The sequence below is a fragment of the Pectinophora gossypiella genome, chromosome 21, assembly GCF_024362695.1.
Source record: "Pectinophora gossypiella chromosome 21, ilPecGoss1.1, whole genome shotgun sequence".
Taxonomy (NCBI): Eukaryota; Metazoa; Arthropoda; class Insecta; order Lepidoptera; family Gelechiidae; genus Pectinophora; species Pectinophora gossypiella.
The window spans coordinates 7,655,359-7,674,108 of record NC_065424.1 but is presented as its reverse complement, the minus strand read 5'-3'; the positions used below and the strand labels follow the sequence as shown (position 1 = coordinate 7,674,108).

Genomic DNA, 18,750 nt, shown 5'->3' with positions numbered 1-18,750 from the left:
AATGCGAAAATCGCTGGTCGCTATAACGCCGGTACTGAACCAAACACAACCGCGCGAGTGACGATAGAGGCCAACGACCCGCTGTCAATCGTTGCGCAAACGCAGATTGACATTTATCCACCGATCAATCAACCGCGGAGGCTGTAGATCGCATGCTGTGATAAGTTTTTGGAGGTCTTGAAAAACTGTTGTTTTATGACTGGATTTGTTGTGTCTACCCCGATAATAATATGCCGCAATGTTAGGGAATTCTTCTATCGTGTAGGTTGTTAGGTGGATGACTAACCTCAACAACCCTGGTGTCAGCGTTATTATTGAGCATTCAAATGCCCCTGACATGGCTCATGTAACGATTATGTACATCTTTAAGTAGTAACCAGGACCTACTTACTTATGGACAATCTCATGGCAACCGTGTGACGCCTTTCCGCGTGAGTACGAGCGAGACAGACAATCTGCGCGCGCTCCCTTATTCTTTAGCGGCTTTTTTGACTAAAGTAAGACCCAGAGGGAATGGGGTAAAATCTAGACGCCCGATACGAATTGATGCGTGCGGAGAGTTACCTTTCTTTGCAAAGTTTTATTCTTTATCCTATATTCTATACCCTCGTTCAATAATTAAACAATTATTGTACCTAATTCATCAGATAAGAATGGAACAAAAATACAAGAGCTACCGGCGTTGCCACCGATAACGCCTGGTAAATTATTAATGGCAAATGCACGCTACTACACTTTTGCTTTACTAATTGCTGCAGGCGCTTTGTTATCTTGTTTTGTTAGCTGTGTAAGATCTTATAATCTGAAACCCATAATAACTAATGGGGTAGGCAGAACCATACATAATTTGAATATAACTTGGAGCCACGTTTAGTAATGCGACCATAACACTAGATTAAGTTTATTGAAAAGATTTCAAGTAAGTTTATAATTTGATGTTTCTTTATTACTGTGGCGTTCTATATTCATTCTTTTTCTTTTTTTCTGTATTTACATCTACAACACGTCCGTATGATAACTAGCAAAGAATGTACCAAGTTTTTCCTAACATCCACTCGGCAAACAAAAAACTTACCAGTCTTGAACTTTTTCTCCCTGCTCCACCCTAAACGCAACAAAGCGTGAAGAGGCAACAAGTACAATGGTTCCTACCCACCACCGTTAGCAAGGTGCGCGGTCACTCGCTCCCGGTACTTCCGCGTCGCCTCGGCTTAAGGCGAAGTGCTTTCAACTTAACCTCATCTAACAAACAAACATACATACATAAATCCCGCTAAATATCATTGTGAATATATGTCTGTGGCCTGGAATAGAGGTGGTTGGAGTCGCTTCGAAGGCTTAAATTACCCTGGAGACCATTATCATGAAAGGTGCATATAATTAATGCGTTTTGGAGGTATGTGACCTAACCAGTATTGGGCTGGTTTTTCCTTCGGGATAGGTGGTCAGACTGACCGGACCTGTAAAATCTTCAGGTAAGGTACCCTGTGAAACGGGATAGCGCTAAATTTTTTTTTCCATATAGTCTTAAGTAGGAACATGTATTTATTTAATGACTAATGAGTAACTTAGAAGTTTACTACGATCTACTCTGAACCGGCGTGCGTATATGAAGCGATTAATGAATTTGGAGGAAGCAAGAGAAGTGTGTCAGGATCGAAGCAAATGGAATTCTTTAGTCTCTGCTTACCCCGGTGGGAAACAGGCGTGAGTTTATGTATGTATGTATAACTTAATTTTTACCTAAATTACGCTAAAGAGATTGTGATTATATTTTTTGCCAACGTAAAAATATAATCCTACCAAAATTTTATATTTTACAGTGGCAGATTAGTAGTGATCGATCAATCTAAAAACCAACGATTCTAAATTGGGAAGCTTTTGTAGATTGCCCAGAAGCATAAGCAAAATAAGATGCGCATTGAAGTGAAAAAGAAAATCTACTTTATCAGCATTATGTAAGTATATTTCCATTTAACAACCTATCAACGAGCAAATACGCTTCATTAACCGCGATACCCGCAGGAGATACTTCAAACTTCAAGCATCATTGGAGAAACGCAAAGCTTCCCCTTAAACCGAACAGTATGTATAATTTTCTTCGGCCGCGTGTACCCAACCGGCGCGAACGCATTCTCCCGCGGCCCCTGCGCGAAGCAGACGCGCGTTCCAAACTCGAATTTTTAAATTACGAACGTTCTTTTTAGAAACATTTAAGTGTCAAAAGTGAGGAAAGGTTTGATGTTCTTTTGTGACAGTGTTTTGTGGATTTTTGTTTAAAAATAACTAGTGTATTTTTTTTTAAAGTTAGGTTTGGAATAAGTTTCTATTTGGTGGTATTGTGTTGTGTCAATTCTGATGGATTGGATTTCTTTTTGTTGGTTGCTATAAAAGGGGTCACACCTAGTATATAAATTTGAATAAGAATAGATGTTAGAAGATTTGATTCATGATTGCGTACGATAACACTTAGTCGTCTATGCAATAGATATTGAAAGTACATACGCTCACAACTATATCCCAATTGGGGTAGTCAGAGGTATCCGCCGCAAGATTGACTGTGTGGGTACTGGGATCGGTGAATCTTCACCGATCTTTCTAACGGCTTCCGTAATCTAGTGGTTTGAGCGATAGGCTCACGATCCGGAGGTCCCGTGTTCAAATCCCTTTGGGGACATATTTTATCACAAAAATCACTGTGATCCCTAGTTCCAAAATGTTATATTGGCCAATAACCCGACAGAATTAAGTTGATTGAACACGTCAAACGAATTTCATATGAGCAAGATGCCTATTTTATTCGCCTGAGTTATACTGTAATTTTAAAATTGACAGTTGTCAAATCATCCGTCCCTTTCCTTATCGGCGAATAAGAATATGTCAGGTATAACTTAAAATAAAATTAGGTGTCTGCAGGAATCGGGGCTAATGTTGTAAAAACCTGAGAAGCCTAAAACACTGACCCACAAATTGTTATTAAGCAAGATAACAAAATAAAAATAAAAAGCTCTCGTTATAACCAGGCTTTCATTTTGAGTGCACATTTTGTTTTTATTTGTGTTACCGAGTAATAACATACTTTCCAAATGCGGGTTTGAGTTTGACGCGCAAAATTGCAGACAGGTTATCGTCGTGTTTTGTACATCTTCAATATTCGATCTTTAGTTTCTTGAAACTGCATCTTTTCTTCAACCACATTTCGCGCTTTATAAATAAGTAGGTACCTATAAACAGTGCTTCTAGCTTCCTAAAGTCTCTCGATCATCGCATTTCCGAATACTTAAATGCAAATTTTCATGTTCATCAATTATAGATGACTAACTATGATTAACGGCTTTGCGGCCTCCGTAGTTGAGCGTTGGGCTCACGATCCGGAGGTCCCGGGTTCGAATTGTGGTGGGGACAAATCACAAAAATCACTTAGTAATTCCTAGTTTGGTTAGGACATTACAAGCTGATCACCTGACCCTCCGTCTCTGAATAGTACTGACAGTTACTGCTGCCCTCTGTCAGGTTCCATGTGACTTGCCCCTTCCGTCCTGCATTGCCGTACCGATGGCGCTCCGCCTCGGCAACCGTTGAAGTCTTCACCCGTATCCCTGGGGGGTTCTACGTTATATCCCGTAGGTCTGGGTTCCTATCCGGACTCAGTCGCCATCTCAATCTGACCTACTGAAGTAAGAGGCGCTCACCCCCGCGGCAAGGACGCGGCAAACAAGAATTGCCCCAGTGGCGGGCAGAGAAGATGACTCTGTCCCCCCTGGGGCCGGGTTGATGGTTTTGTATGGAACCAAAACCATAGGCGTTTTTTACATTACAGTAAAATAATCTAAGAAAAGCATAGAAAAGAAATCCATTCTCATCACTTAGTCACGGACGGCTCACCTCCTATCACATTGGTCACAGAAAGCTCGGTGAGGTGTAGGTACTTAGTTCATCTTGTGATGGCTATACCTCTGCCTACCCCAGTTGGGATATAGTCGTGAGCTTGTACTATCATTTAGTGCTACTTAATAGTTTAATCCACATTATATTATTCGTACGGACCGAATAACAGTGTAAATGTGAGTGTAGTGATACTGTCCTGTGTGATGTGACCAGACCAGACAAGGCGCTTGATACATCGACTGGAAATATGATGAAAATGGCTTCTGTTTTAATGGTAAGTTATTAATAATTATACAGGGTGTTAGTGACATGGTAACGACAACTGATGGAGATGATTCAATCCATGATTCTGAGGTAATAAATCATCATCATCATCATCAGTCCATTAACGTCCCCACTGCTGGGGCACGGGCCTTCCCTATGGATGGATAGGGAGATCGGGCCTTAAACCATCACGCGGACCCAGTGCGGATTGATGGTTATTAACGACTGCTAATGCAGCCGGGACCAACGGCTTAACGTGCCTTCCGAAGCACGGAGGAGCTCGACATGAAAACATTTTTTTTTGTGGTCACCCATCCTATGACCGGCCTTTGCGAAAGTTGCTTAACTTCAACAATCGCAGACCGAGCGCGTTTACCGCTGCGCCACCGAGCTCCTCAATAATAAATATCAAGTGGTATTTTCCGTCACAAAATTCATGTATTTTTTTTAATTATTTTTAATTCTATACTTTTGCATTGGAAAATTCGACTTGATATTAACTGAGAATAATGAGCTGAATCATCCCTCTGAGTATTTGTTACGATGTCACTAACACTCATACAAGATCGTACAGGTAGCCATATAAATAGATAAGGTGTTAGTGACATCGTAACAAATACTGAGGGCGATGATTCAGCATTGAAACGTCGTATTTTAAAAATCATGAAAGGAACCCTTCATTGAAAAGCTCCTGACTGCCTCCAACCACCCCGAACACTACCTATAAACTATATCTTTACTACTCTAACACGTTTTGGAGTTTAAACAATACAATGGCTATTACACAATAGAAGAATATTGATGGAACATAAATAAACAGTTTTACGATGGAAAATATAACTCATAGAAGACACCTGCTTTCTCTCCGTTTATATAACTCAAAGGGAAGAGGAAGATTGTTATTAACATGGTAGAAGAAAACCAGGTATGCTCAAAAGCATCTCTAAAATTTGGAAAACAGGACAAGACGCGTGAAAACCCCGGATGTTAGAGTCCGACAGCCGGACATGTCAACAATATCTTTTAACATATTCAATGTGATATAAAACACTTGAAAATGTCATAAATCACATTTTTTTATTCATTCATTATTTTTAAAAAACAGAATCATATAACAATTTGTTTCAAATTGTTTATATAAGTCAGCTTTTTTAATTCTTGAAATAACAAAACAAAACCTTATTAAAATATTAAACAAACACATATACTCGTAAATATAAGTAATTGGTTGTGAATATACTTGGTTCGTCGGTTGATCGTGGTGTGCGTGCGAGCATAGTGCGTGTCTCGCGGGCGGGCCAAATATTTTTATTTATTTATTTTTTAAAACTCGGTTTGCAGATGAAACCTTCCCCGGGCGCTCCCCGGATGCCCTCTAAACTAGGACAAATCCGGGGAAACCCGGACGGATGGCAACCCTATACAGACTACACTTCGGGGATTGTGCCCGCGATCTACACGAGCTCATTCCACCATCCCTTTTATCTTCGGACTTCCAGACGTAGGTACGGCCGGGTTCCATCCCTATTTGGTGGATATCCCAATTATTCGCACTAAGCGCTTCGCATCATTCATTATGCGCATTGCTAGGAAATGGAATTCTTTACCGTCTTCTGTATTTCTGAATGCATACCGCCCTTGTGCTATCAAGGCCTGTATACTTAGATTTGAAAACATCCACCATTATTGACTTCCGATCGAAGATAAACATCTCCGCGGTAAAAAGTCCAAACAGTTAGAACTATGATAGAGAGAATGTAATATTGACTACACTATTTGTAAACAAGTTGCTCTGGACATTCTACTGTGTTTTCTGTTTAGAATTATGCTTACTTCTTCTCTCGCGTGGGTTCTGATGTCAGGGTTATTACTGAGCCAAAGGCCTCTGACGTGACTCATGTAACGACTACGTACATAAGTAAGTAGTAACCGGGACCAATGGCTTAACGTGCCTTCTGAAGCACAGATCAACTAACTTTCGGACAATCAGGTGATCAGCCTGTAATGTCCTAACCAAACTAGGGAACACAAAGTGATTTTTGTGATATGCCCCACCGGGATTCGAACCCGGGACCTCCCGATCGTCAGCACAGCGCTCAACCACTGGACCACGAAGGCCGTTATTATGTTTACTTAAAGTATGACAATTATATACCGTGTAACATCTCGGACAAGAAAATGACAATCGTGCCGTGCGAAACAGACAATCCGCGCGGCGGCATTTTTGGGAAATGTCCCCACGGGGTATCAAACGCGAGACCCGTGGGTCGTGAGCCCAACTCTTAATTACTGAACTACAGCGGCCCTTGGCCTTCCTACTATATGCATCATCATCATCATCACCAACCCATTAACGTCCCCACTGCTGGAGCACGGGCCTTCCCTATGGATGGATAGGGAGATCGGGCCTTAAACCACCACGCGGACCCAGTGCGGATTGGTGGTTATTAACGACTGCTAATGCAGCCGGGACCAACGGCTTAACGTGCCTTCCAAAGCACGGAGGAGCTCGAGATGAAAACTTTTTTGTGGTCACCCATCCTATGACCGGCCTTTGCGAAAGTTGCTTAACTACAACAATCGCAGACCGAGCGCGTTTATCGCTGCGCCACCGAGCTCCTCAACTATATGCATAAAGCCATCAATCAAGCGTCTCAATCAGCAGGTGAAGGTACTTAAAACCACATTTAGATTTACATAAGAACTGCAACATTTATTTATAGAAGCACCCTTCTTGACACTTGTATAAAACATGATCTCCCTGTATCATAAATAAAGTTGATCCGTCCCCGCGGCACGGGTAATGCGTAAAAACAAACATAACAACAACATAAGACGACTATATCCTAATGGTAGTCAGAGGTACGGTCACGGGTACAAATATGTATACTTTGAAACCATGTCACATTAACATTTTCGACAAATTAAACCGCACGCCGGTTCAGAGTACATCGTACCATATCTCTCTACTTAAGAGCTGCGCTCTTGTCGGTGGAGTAATCGCCATTCCTCTCTTCTTCCCGCCAAAACCTTCACCTCCCGATTCGACACGACCTGCACCTTCTCTTTTATTTCGTACCATAGAATAAGGAATAATACTACGTATAGAACGGCAACTCTCCGCTCCCCACCAGCGGCTGAGCTAGGTTTACCTCACCCCACACCCCCTCATCACAGGCTGATCACCTGATTGTCCAAAAAATAATATGACCCGTGCTTCGGAAGGCACGTTAAGCCGTTGGTCCTAGGTAGTCGTTACACGAGCCATGCCAGAGGCCTTTGGCGGCTCAATAATAACCCCAGGACACCAGGGTTGATTAGGTTGGTAATTCACCTCACGGCCCACACGATAGAAGAAGAAGACCTAAAAATTAATCTGTTCCATGTAAGCAGAACAAGCCATAAGCCGCTCTACGTGTCCAAAAAAACCTATAAAAGAAAATAATATATCTACTCAGCCTGTATCCACCCGGGGAAAATAATATCCATAAAATACTCCCTCCATACCTAAGGCTGCATCCGTGTAGCTCAGTGTGTGACAGCGCGTCGCGTGTCGATGCTCACTTGTTTCCTGTCTATAAATATAAACAGCGACTCTTGCGCACGCGGGGAGGAGACGACACGTTACGACGTTTATTGGTGGGTATTTTGCATCAAAGTATAGATCTTTATGGGGCTAAGCGACAATACTTTTCTTATTTAAAGGCTAAGGTAAATTATCGTAGATTTGTTGTAAATGGCATTATAAGTACTTGGCCGGACAAATGGGGAGCGGTGCAGGCTTTTCCCTAGTACAAGATTTTAAACAACAGACTTGGTTCAGACAATGGACTTAGAAGGTGCCCAGTTGGGTGCGAACTTCGGCTCAGGGCGTCATTTGAGCGAATAACATTCGAAAGAATTAATCGACGCTAGATAAGTGCTGAGCAAGGGAAATCGTCGACCATGTCGGTGGGCGGTATCGGGGTTCTGAAGTATTTATTGTCGCGAACTGATTGGCCACCTCTATGGCTAGAGTAATCGGGTCAGAGGACCGGATATCACCCAGGTATGACAGACGTTCTTCTGATTATTTATTTATTTATTTATTTATTATGTAATCGTTAACAATTTTTAGATTAACCATCTCTATGGCTACAGATCACCAGGTGGACAATGATAGAGTACTATATAAATATTACGTTCAGTCTTCTTCCTCTATGGTGTGGGTTGTGAGGTGAATTACCAACCTCAGCAACCCTGGTGCAAGGGTTATTATTGAGCCGCCAAAGACCCCTGATACGGCTCATGTAACGACTACTTACATCAGTAAGTACCTACCTAGTAACCGGGACCAACGGCTTAACGTGCCTTACGAAGCACGCATCATCTTACTTTTGAAGGTGATCAGCCTGTAATGTTCTAACCAAACTAGGGATAACAAAGTTATTTTTGTGGTATGTCCTCACCGGGATTCGAACCCGGGACCTCCGGATCGTGAGCCCAACGCTCAACCACTAGACCACGGAGGCGGCGTTAATACGTTGTGTTCATATGTAATCCTCTGGAGTCTACCGATGACAAGGTACATATTATGACATCAATATATGTATAAACAATAAAAGTTAACTATTGTTGTGAAAGGCGACAAATATGTCGTCATAGCTACAGGAAGACAGAGTTACGTAATATGTTCGACCACTACACGACACTACATAACCACACTAATAGTGTGTGTACAGTCATGAGCAATATCAAGTACCCCCTTTAGAACCCTGTCGCACTATCATATTTGACATTTAATGAGGATTACGGTTTAATTTGTCAAAAAAGTTAATGTGACATGGTTGCAAAGTGTATACATATTAGTACTCGTAACCGTACTTTGTTACATAGAGCGAGGAGTCGGTGTATAAGCATCGATACTGGCCAATAAGAAACACGGAATAACGTCCTCCGTGGTCCAGTGGTTAAGCGTTGGGCTCACGATCCGGAGGCCCCGGGTTCGAATCCCGGTGGGGACATGTCACAAAAATCACTTTGTGATTACTAGTTTGCTTAGGACATTACAGGCTGATCACCTGATTGTCCGATAGTAAGATGATCCGTGCTTCGGAAGGCACGTTAAGCCGTCCCGGTCACTACTTACTGTAAATATGTAGTCGATACATGAGTCATGACAGGGGCCTTTGGCGGCTCAATAATAACCCTGACACTAGGGTTAATGAGGTTCATCATCCACCTCTCAACCCACACGATAAGAAGCAGTTCCCATTTCAAAATTCACATATTTTACTCTCAATAAGTCTACGGTCACGAGCATTAATATGTATACACTTTGGTACCATGTCACATTAACTTTTTTGACAAATTGAACTGTAAGTCTCACTAAATGTCAAATATGTTAGTGCGACAGAGTCCTAAAGTGGGTACATTATATTGCTCATGACTGTACAGAGTGTGTGACATCGAACGACAACTTTGATGGGTGATTCAGACCATGATTCTGAGTTGATATCAAGCGTACGTCGCAAAAGTACGGAACTGAAAATAATTAAAAAGAAAAACACTAAAATTTTCATGGAATTTTCCGTCGCAAAATTTATGTTTTATTTTTTAAATTATTTTAAATTCTATACGTTTGCGATGGAATTCAGAATAATGAGCTGAATCATCCCCCTCAGTATTCGTTACGATGAAAAAAAAACTCAATTTTACACTCAATAATTATGTTACAATTGTCTCTATATATTTCTCTGTCCTATAAAGGTCAGTGCCCTTCAGCAATTGCATAACCCAGAAGCTGTCCTATCGATATATTGTAACTTGTTCCCGTCAATTAATACCTCCATCTGTTATTAGGAAAACTTGCGATTCTGGTCCGAAGGTTTTCTAATTATAACTTAAGCCAGCTTCATGTTTCCGCTTGTTTCATGCTCTGTGGGAAAATAAAGATGGGATTATTTCTTTATTTTTTAACATACTTAAGAATCCTCCGTGGTCTAGTGGTTAGAGCGTTAGGCTCACGATCTGGAGATCCAGGTTCGATTCCCGATGGGGACATTGCAACCAGGAGTTTATGAATGTTGTCGTTATCTTTAATTGTCACCGCCCCTTCGGAAGCTTACTTCCAAAATTACTTTTAAGGTGAAATATAAGGAATATCTTCTTAATATTCAGAAAAACGTTGGTAACTGAACTTTATACTTATTTCATAATTATGTTATACACATCTACTTGTCATATATTGTTAATGAATCTCTCTCGTTATCTGTTTATCTGTGGCTTTTTTTTTACACATCTGTTTATTTGTCGTATCTATTATGTATACTTTAACCCCTTGGCATACTATCTACCTTTGACTAATACTTTCATATTTTTCGTAATCCCTTAATTCATATATTTTCTTCATAATTATATTTGTTTATTTTCTTATTTATTGTAAGTAAATCCCGACACTTTTTGTTGGCACGATAGTTCAAAGTATTTATAAGCGTAACTTAGGTACTGGCAGAATATCAGTGTTGCTAAGAGTGGTATTTCTACTATTCTTCGCAACAACATGCTGAGTCAGTCCCTTTTCCCTGGCAGTGTATTTTTGATTTGTATACTTATCTTTATCTTCTCTACTATTGTACTGCACTGTTTTGGGAATAAAGTTATTCTATTCTATTCTATTGTGGTATCAATTACGTATTTATATGTGCTAATGTGTCATAACATGTACTGTTGATTATCATGTTGATAACCTATAATAAATAAATAAATAAATCCCATTGTGAGACTGTCCTTTGTTTGGTAAGGACTTTACAGGCTTGAATCACCTGGTTGTCTGAAAAAATATGTTTCCATGCTTCGGAGGGCACCTTAAGCCATTTTTCCCGGCAGTAGAGCAGCGTGGTGGAATATGCTCCATAGTTGGTAGAAAGCTTGCCTCTTACTTTGAGGTCGCAGGTTCAATCCCAGCATAGGCAACTAATAATTTTCGAATTCATGCGTGGTCATAAATGATCAACACGTGCTCAGCGATGAAGGAAAACATCGTGACGAAACCCACATTCCCGAGAAATACATTTCGGAGGTAGGTATGTGACCTAACCTGTAAGGGAAAACCCTTCGCGGGTTGGAAAGTCAGACAGGCAGTAGCTTCCGTAAAAACCGAACTTGTCAAATCTTCAGGTTAGGTAAGCGGACCCTGTGAAAAACGGGATGATGCTAGGGCGGAGGTTCCCAAAGTTAATCCCATGCAATCATATCTTCTAAATAATCACTAACCTTATAATAACCTTTTTTGCAAAGTTTCTGTTTAACTACTGTCTTAAAACAGTTGAAAGGCAAATTCTGAATGTCAATGGGAATCTTATTGTAAAAACGTATACATTGCCCCTTAAAAGATTTAGTGATCTTATGTAATCGACTGAGTTTTAAAGCAAGTTTATTTTTATTCCGGGAGAGATGATGATGATTTGATTACAATACAAGGAATAAAAATAAAATTGTTGTTGAAAATTCTAGATTAAGTAAATTTAATTCATCTTTTTTGGGGTTATGTATACGTTTTTACAATAAAATACCAGATAATATTTTAAATTTGTCAGAGAACAAATTTAAAGCTCACGTGAAGCTTACTTAATGTAAAAAAGCCTATTATAAGATTAATGATTACCTAAATGATAAAAATGTCTGGTATTGAATGTGTTCCTCTAGTTATTAAATAACTTGTAATGTACCCTCATTGATTTAAAAGATGTGTTGCTGTTGCAGTTTCTTGTCATTTCTTCTCCTCAGCCATAACACCTTGCGAAATGACGTAAATTCAAAAATGTTACATTGACCTTCAACAAGTTTATCCATGATAATTACGTTGAATAAATGATTCTGATTCTGATTCTGATTTCTGAGTGAATGCAAGTCTGAGCGAAGGATGCCGTGCGGGCGAAGCCTTATAACATTGCGATGCGAGTCACGTCGCCCGCATGATGCGATGTCGACAACCTGTCGATGTCCATCTTTATAGCTCTGTTTGTTTCGTCTGCGGCATTTATTGATGGATGGCCTTTAAGGCCGGTCAGATACATTCGGAATTCCGAATCGGAATTTCGATTCGAAATACTGTTTCACACACACATACGTTTATTTCCGTTCGGAATAACAAGGCTCAGTTACATACATAGGCCATCATACGGAATTCCCAATCAGATTAAATTTCGAACGGAAAAAAACTGTAAGTATGTGGTTGATTCATAGATGTTGTATGGATTTAATGCGTTCGATATTACGAATCGATATTTCGAATCGAAATTCCGAAACGGAATTCCGAATGTATGTGACCGGCCTAAAGGTTTTTGTAGTCGATTTGTAGGTACTTGATAGATTGCTCAGGTTTTTGTTTTGGTATAGTCGACGCAAAAATAACTTTAAAACGATCCCTTATATAAGTAATGTTCCGTCATGATGAGGTAGACGAAATTACTTAGTTAGCTTTTTTAACACTATGGGATGATAAACTAAGAGCAGTAGTAGCCCAGTTGGAAGAACGCTTGACTCTCACTGTTAGGTCGCAGGTTCGATCCCAGCACAGGCCTAAACCAATGATTGTCGAATTTGTTTTCGAATTCATATTGGGATCATAAATGATTATCACGTGCCCAGCGGTGAAGGAAAACATCTCGAGGAAACCCGCATTCCCGAGAAATGCATTTTCGGAGGTATGTGACCTAACCTAACTTAACCTGTATTGGTCTGGTTTTCCCTTCGCGGGTTAAAAGGTCAGACAGTCGCGTGTGTAAAAAACCGGACCTGTAGGTAAGCGGACCCTGTAAAAAACGGGATATTGCTAGGGAGAAGATGATAATTATTATTGTAACGAACCTAACCTACCCAACATTATTATGTTTAATAATTGATTATAATATTATTTTAAATTATGGAATACTTAATAGAAGCCTGGCTCAACCGGTTCTCGCCTAAGCTGAACTGAACACAAACAGAGAGTCAAGTCATTGGTTACTCAATGACCCAGATTAGTACGGTTGAGCTTCCGTTGACTCTGAGTCTGGCTCATGACGGAATTTTACTCGTTTGATTACGACGAGCCTGAAGCGAATGGGTTAAATAAGTTGTTTACATTAACACGGCAAAGGCTATCCACCGTCCAAGTAGTTCGAATCCATAATCAAGAAACCACTTTTTGAACCTTTTTGGCGGGAACAGGACAGTTGCTTTCTTCATTGAATAATCTAAATATTTAATACGAAGTGGTGTTTTGTAGTTAATAATCGCATTAAGTTAGTCGGAAAACATTCGCGATTATTAATAAACAGAACAGTGTACCTATCTATTTTCGCTTCGTGCCAACAAGCAACAAATATTTTTCCTCTCAGACGACGCCCTGAGCCGAGGTTCGCGCCCAACTGGGCACCCTCAGGCCTGTTGTCTTAAACGTTGTACCGGGTGAGAGCCTTCAGCGCTCCCTATTTGTCCGGACAAGTAGTTGATGCCGTCCGCGGCAAATCTACAATAAGTCACGTCAAATAAAAGCGGTCTGATCACCCGGTTCTCTGAAAGTAAGATGATCCATGCTTCAGAAGGCACGTTATGCTTTTAGCCCCGGTTACGTACTACTTACTGATGTAAGTATGTAGTCGTTACATGACCCATGGTAGGGGCTTTGGTGGGTCAATAATAACCCTGACACCAGGGTTGATGAGGTCGGTTATTGAACTCCTCACAACCCATGCGAGAAAAGAAGATCCAAGTAGTCAGTTTTGCTTAAAACTTTATATTTCTCTAGGATAAATGTTCCATTTCATAATCATAAAATCATAAACAGCATATATCAACCGAAGGAGGTACGGAGCATACTCCACCACGCTGCTCCATTGCGGGTTGGTAAAGGTGTTTTTATGGCTAATAGCCGGGACCAACGGCTTAACGTGCCTTCCGAGCCACGGAATCCTTTTCTTTTTCAGACAATCAGGTTATTCAAGCCTGAAAGTCCTTAGCAAAGGACGGTCTCACAAAGTGATTTCGACTATGTCCCCATCGGGAATCGAACCCGGACCTCCAGGTCGTGAGCCTAACGCTCTAACTACTAGACCACAGGCTTCACTTCATGCCATATTTTTTTGTTTGACGTAACTTTTTAGATTTATTGGATAAAAAATTCTCACGACCATTCAAGCTTCGACCTCTAAATACACCATAACATGATCTGAAAGTAATATTACCAGAAAGGCTTACTCAAAACTGGGTTAACACCCGATCTTAATAGAGGTCAAGTTAAAAAAACACCCAATGGGTCAATGACCGCTTGTTAACGACCAAGCGACGGATGTTATATTATTACTATTACACCCAGGGTTTATTATTTATTATTATTACTCACAGAGGATATAATAAATATTATTACACTGACCCAAATCCCACAGGTACCGTAATCAGAGGCTTTCGTTTCCTGACGAGTGCGTTCGGAAACTGTCTCGAGTGTAGGTAATTATTATCGGTTCAATTTTTATTACAAAAATTAATTATTATTTAATATTTTCTTTTTTTAAACAAAAGAAATGAATTTGGAATAGCTATCGGTCTAAAATACAGATTTTCAAACTCAGAAATATTTTTGTATAGGTTTCTATTACTTCAAAAGATAGTACTGTTAGTACGTAGTATTATTCTGTACTACCTGTTACTCGAGACTTCGTCTACGTGAAACCCTACTTTTAAAACTATAGAAGCTTTACTAACTTTGCCACACCTTTTTAGCCCTTAGGGGTTGAAGTTTGTAAAATCCCGTCTTAGCGGCCTCCGTGGTCCAGTGGTTGAGCGTTAGGCTCACGATCCGAAGGTCCCCGGTTGGAACCCGGTGGGGAAATATCACAAAAATTACTTTGTGATCCCTAGTTTGGTGAGAACATTACAGGCTGATCACCTGATTGTCCGAAAGTAAGATGATCCGTGCTTCGGAAGGCACGTTAAGCCGTTGGTCCCGGTTACTACTTACTGATGTAAGTAAGTTGTCGTTACATGAGTCATGTCAGAGGCCTTTATTTTTTTTACCTTGTCTAAATCTTATTGTACTGTTTTCTAGCAAATAAACTATAAATTCAATCTTAAATAGATAATATTAAGTCACAATAACTGTAAGCATAATCGGAACGCACTCCAAACTAGTTTGGCAGTAAAATTATACAGTTACACAAATCAACTCGTGAACGGAATTCATTAAAACTACCTCCGACATACATTATATAATTTCCTATACGTTTGACTATTTTATTTAATGCTTTACGACCTGGATTTGCTTAAATATTAGATTATTCACTTCATTACTTAACTGTTGCTGTTGTCTGTTACTTAACTATATTCAATATCTCCTATAATTAAAGGTTGCCTGGAAGAGATTGCTACTTAGCAATAAGGCCGCCTATTGTACTCATTTTATTTCTCTTTTGTTTTGTATTTTGTTTTTTTCCTGTTAGTGCAATAAAGTATTTGTTGTGTTATGTTGAGTGGATTTCTTACGTGCGTTCGATCTTGGACACCCGACCTGGACCCGACCTCTTAACCAAAAAAAAAAAAACATAACGTAACATATTCTCACGAAAAAAAAGGTTGATAAAAAGGGTAAAGGTTTAGTACAATCTACGAACCAGCGTGCGTGTAAGAAACGATTGATGAATGTGGAGGAAGCAAGCGAAGCGTGTCAGGATCGAAGCAAATGGAATTCCATTGCCTCTGCTTACCCCGGTGGGAAATTGGCGTGTTTATCTCACGACTATATCACAAAAGCGTAGTCGAGAGGTACATCCATCGCAACATGAACTAAGTACCCCACCTCACCGAGCTTTCTGTTAGACCAACGTGATAGATGGGTAGCTAATTAAATGAAAAAAAAGACATAAATATGTCTCTGTCAAATGCCCCCTCCGGTTGATTGAGGGGAGGCCTGTGCCCAGCAGTGGGACGTGTATAGGCAGTTTATTATGTCTCTGTCAGTTGTCATACGCCTTACCTTGTCATCTCTAGCAGCTAGGTATATAGGTAAGAAAAGCTGAAAAAGTCCAATCAGTTTCTTACAAAAGTTTCTTACAAAATTAATTTATTACATTAACATTTTTGACCTCCTGTAAAGCTAACATGCGCGACGCGATAAAATATCGATCAATTAAAAAAAAATTGTCGAAATGGATTTTTTGTTTGTTTTTTCCCCTCACACCACCACGTATTATGTGATTTTGTTCGTATTTTGTCAGAACGACGTAACTTATTTGGGTTCACACATTAGCATCAATCGACAAAACGACATAATTACATCGTCAGAATCGATAAAATGATCGTGACTGCGCAGGTTAGCCCTCCTAGATACATGTCGTTTCTGTAATAGACCAAAAACACCTACAAAAATATAAATTTTATAATTATGACAACTAATGGTCCATAATTTCACGACTGTTTACAAATAATTCGCTGGGCTCAGTGACTGAAATTTTGCTCTTTGATTGTACCTACGATACATCTCTGCCAACCCTTCCGGTTATACAGGCGTGATGGTATGTTATAGAATGCAATATATTGTAGAATGCACTTCAAAGTTACAAGACAGAAACGAAACGCAGATAAATGTTTCGTTCTCGGATGATGTGCGGTTAGCCGCCTGCGCACGCTGTATTGAACACTATAGATCTGAGGTCAGCTTACACAATCAGCTGTTCATTTCCTTGGTTCGCCGCAAACTTGTGTTTTTACATTACTATCTAAACTTAAACATCAAAATAATCAATTGAATTGTAAATTATTTGAATTTGACGATGTAATTTTATAATTGTCTCTGTTTACCCCGGTGGGAAATAGGCGTGAGTTTATATATGTGTATGTACGTAATTTTATTATTCAATGAAAAATAATAATTATTATATTAATTATTATTTTTTTGTAATTTTATTAGTCATCATCTCATCTTCCTAGCGTTATATCACTCTCACAAGAGTTCGCTAACCTAACCTGAAGATTTGACAGGTCCGGTTTTTTATAGATGTGACTGCCTGTCTGACCTTCCAACCAGCGAAGGCCAAATACTTACACAAGTCACATACCTCCAAAACATATTCCTCGGGAATGTGGGTTTCCTCACGATAATTATTTATGATCCAAACATGATTTCGAAAACAAAAATCATTGGTTTAAGCCCGTACTGGGAATCGATTCCACTCATTTAATCATAAAATTAAGAAATCGGTAAGGTAAACTTAACTTACGTTCTTTAAAAGTCACTGCGCAGACGAATAGCTGTATTTGGGCAACTTTTGATCGAAATCTTATAAAATTACTTCATTTAAATAATTATTTGCACATAATTACAGTGTAGCATAAAATGACGCCTTTTCAAAGTCACAGCGCGCGGGAGAGAGACTAACTTTTACCGGCCGCATTCGAACGTTGAGCCAAACAGACCGAAACGGGTTTTGATGTCAAACCGAATACTTACTATGATGTCTATCATGGTCTCAGAACAATAACTAAACATCATAGTATAAGAAAAACAGGGGGTTAAAATGGCCACATCGAAGCAATTCATCTAAGAAAGCAATATTGCGATTTGACATTTGCTCATAAAAAAGTAAGTGAAATACTGACTAATGTATTTAATTACAATTACTTGTCACATATTAAAACTGTAAGAAAATCTTTTATTAAAAGTTCAAAATTTCCTTGCAATGTTAATTAAAAACTAGTAATTTATTTTTTACGAAATGGCAACACAGGGTGGAATGACGTCAGCTGGGGTAACCTTGAAATATTAGCTGTCACTTTGAGCATACGTGGTTTTCTTATACCATGATGTCTTATTATTGTTATTATTTTTCCGATTCCTGCAGACGCCATCTTAAACCTAAAATCTTAGAAAACCTAATCTGCAAAAAGTGTAATTCTGGCATTCTGCAGGCTAGCACGCTAACTGCGTGAGTAGAGCGAGTAAATGACAAAGCGCGAGTTGTCAAATTTGACAGACGAGTTGAGCGTTTAGGTATATAGCATAGGCTTGCTGGTCGGTCGTCTAAAATAAAAACATTATTTTGACCATTTTAGACACGCAGATTTTAGGCAAGCGTTGAATAGAAAGTCTATAAGACTATGGTCAACTGGCTGTCGCCATTTTTTGCCCTAGTGTAGGGACACAAAAGTTTTATGAAAGTGAGTGAATCAATTCGTCATTCGAACAAAAAAAAACCCAAGTTTTTCTTATAATTTCGTACTAAGGAATATAAATGTGTATATCATGCATAATATAATAAGTATATCAGTTTTGTATTCTACTTATAGACGGCGATACGGCTCACCTATCACGTTGGTCTAACAGAAAGCTCAGTGAGGTGTGGGTACTTACTTCATCTTGCGATGGATGTACCTTTGACCTGTCCCAATACGCTAGTTTCCAACTAGTCAAATCAGCTACTTTTTACTAAACTTAAAAACATGAAATTACTACGGAATTTGTATGAAAAAAGCACACTAGTGACTTCATAGAAAAACGTGATAAAATGTCGGACTTATAATTACGTTTTTCTTGATTTAAATTCAACAGTAAGTTAAATAGAAAAAAGAAAATGTTTTTCGTTA

General features: G+C 39.5%; 1 protein-coding gene across 1 annotated transcript in view; it reads left to right on the top strand.

Annotated features, from left to right (window-relative positions):
- Positions 1-18,750, top strand: part of LOC126376497 (rhophilin-2-B) — a 144,869-nt gene that overhangs the window by 43,401 nt on the left and 82,718 nt on the right. The window lies entirely within an intron of this gene.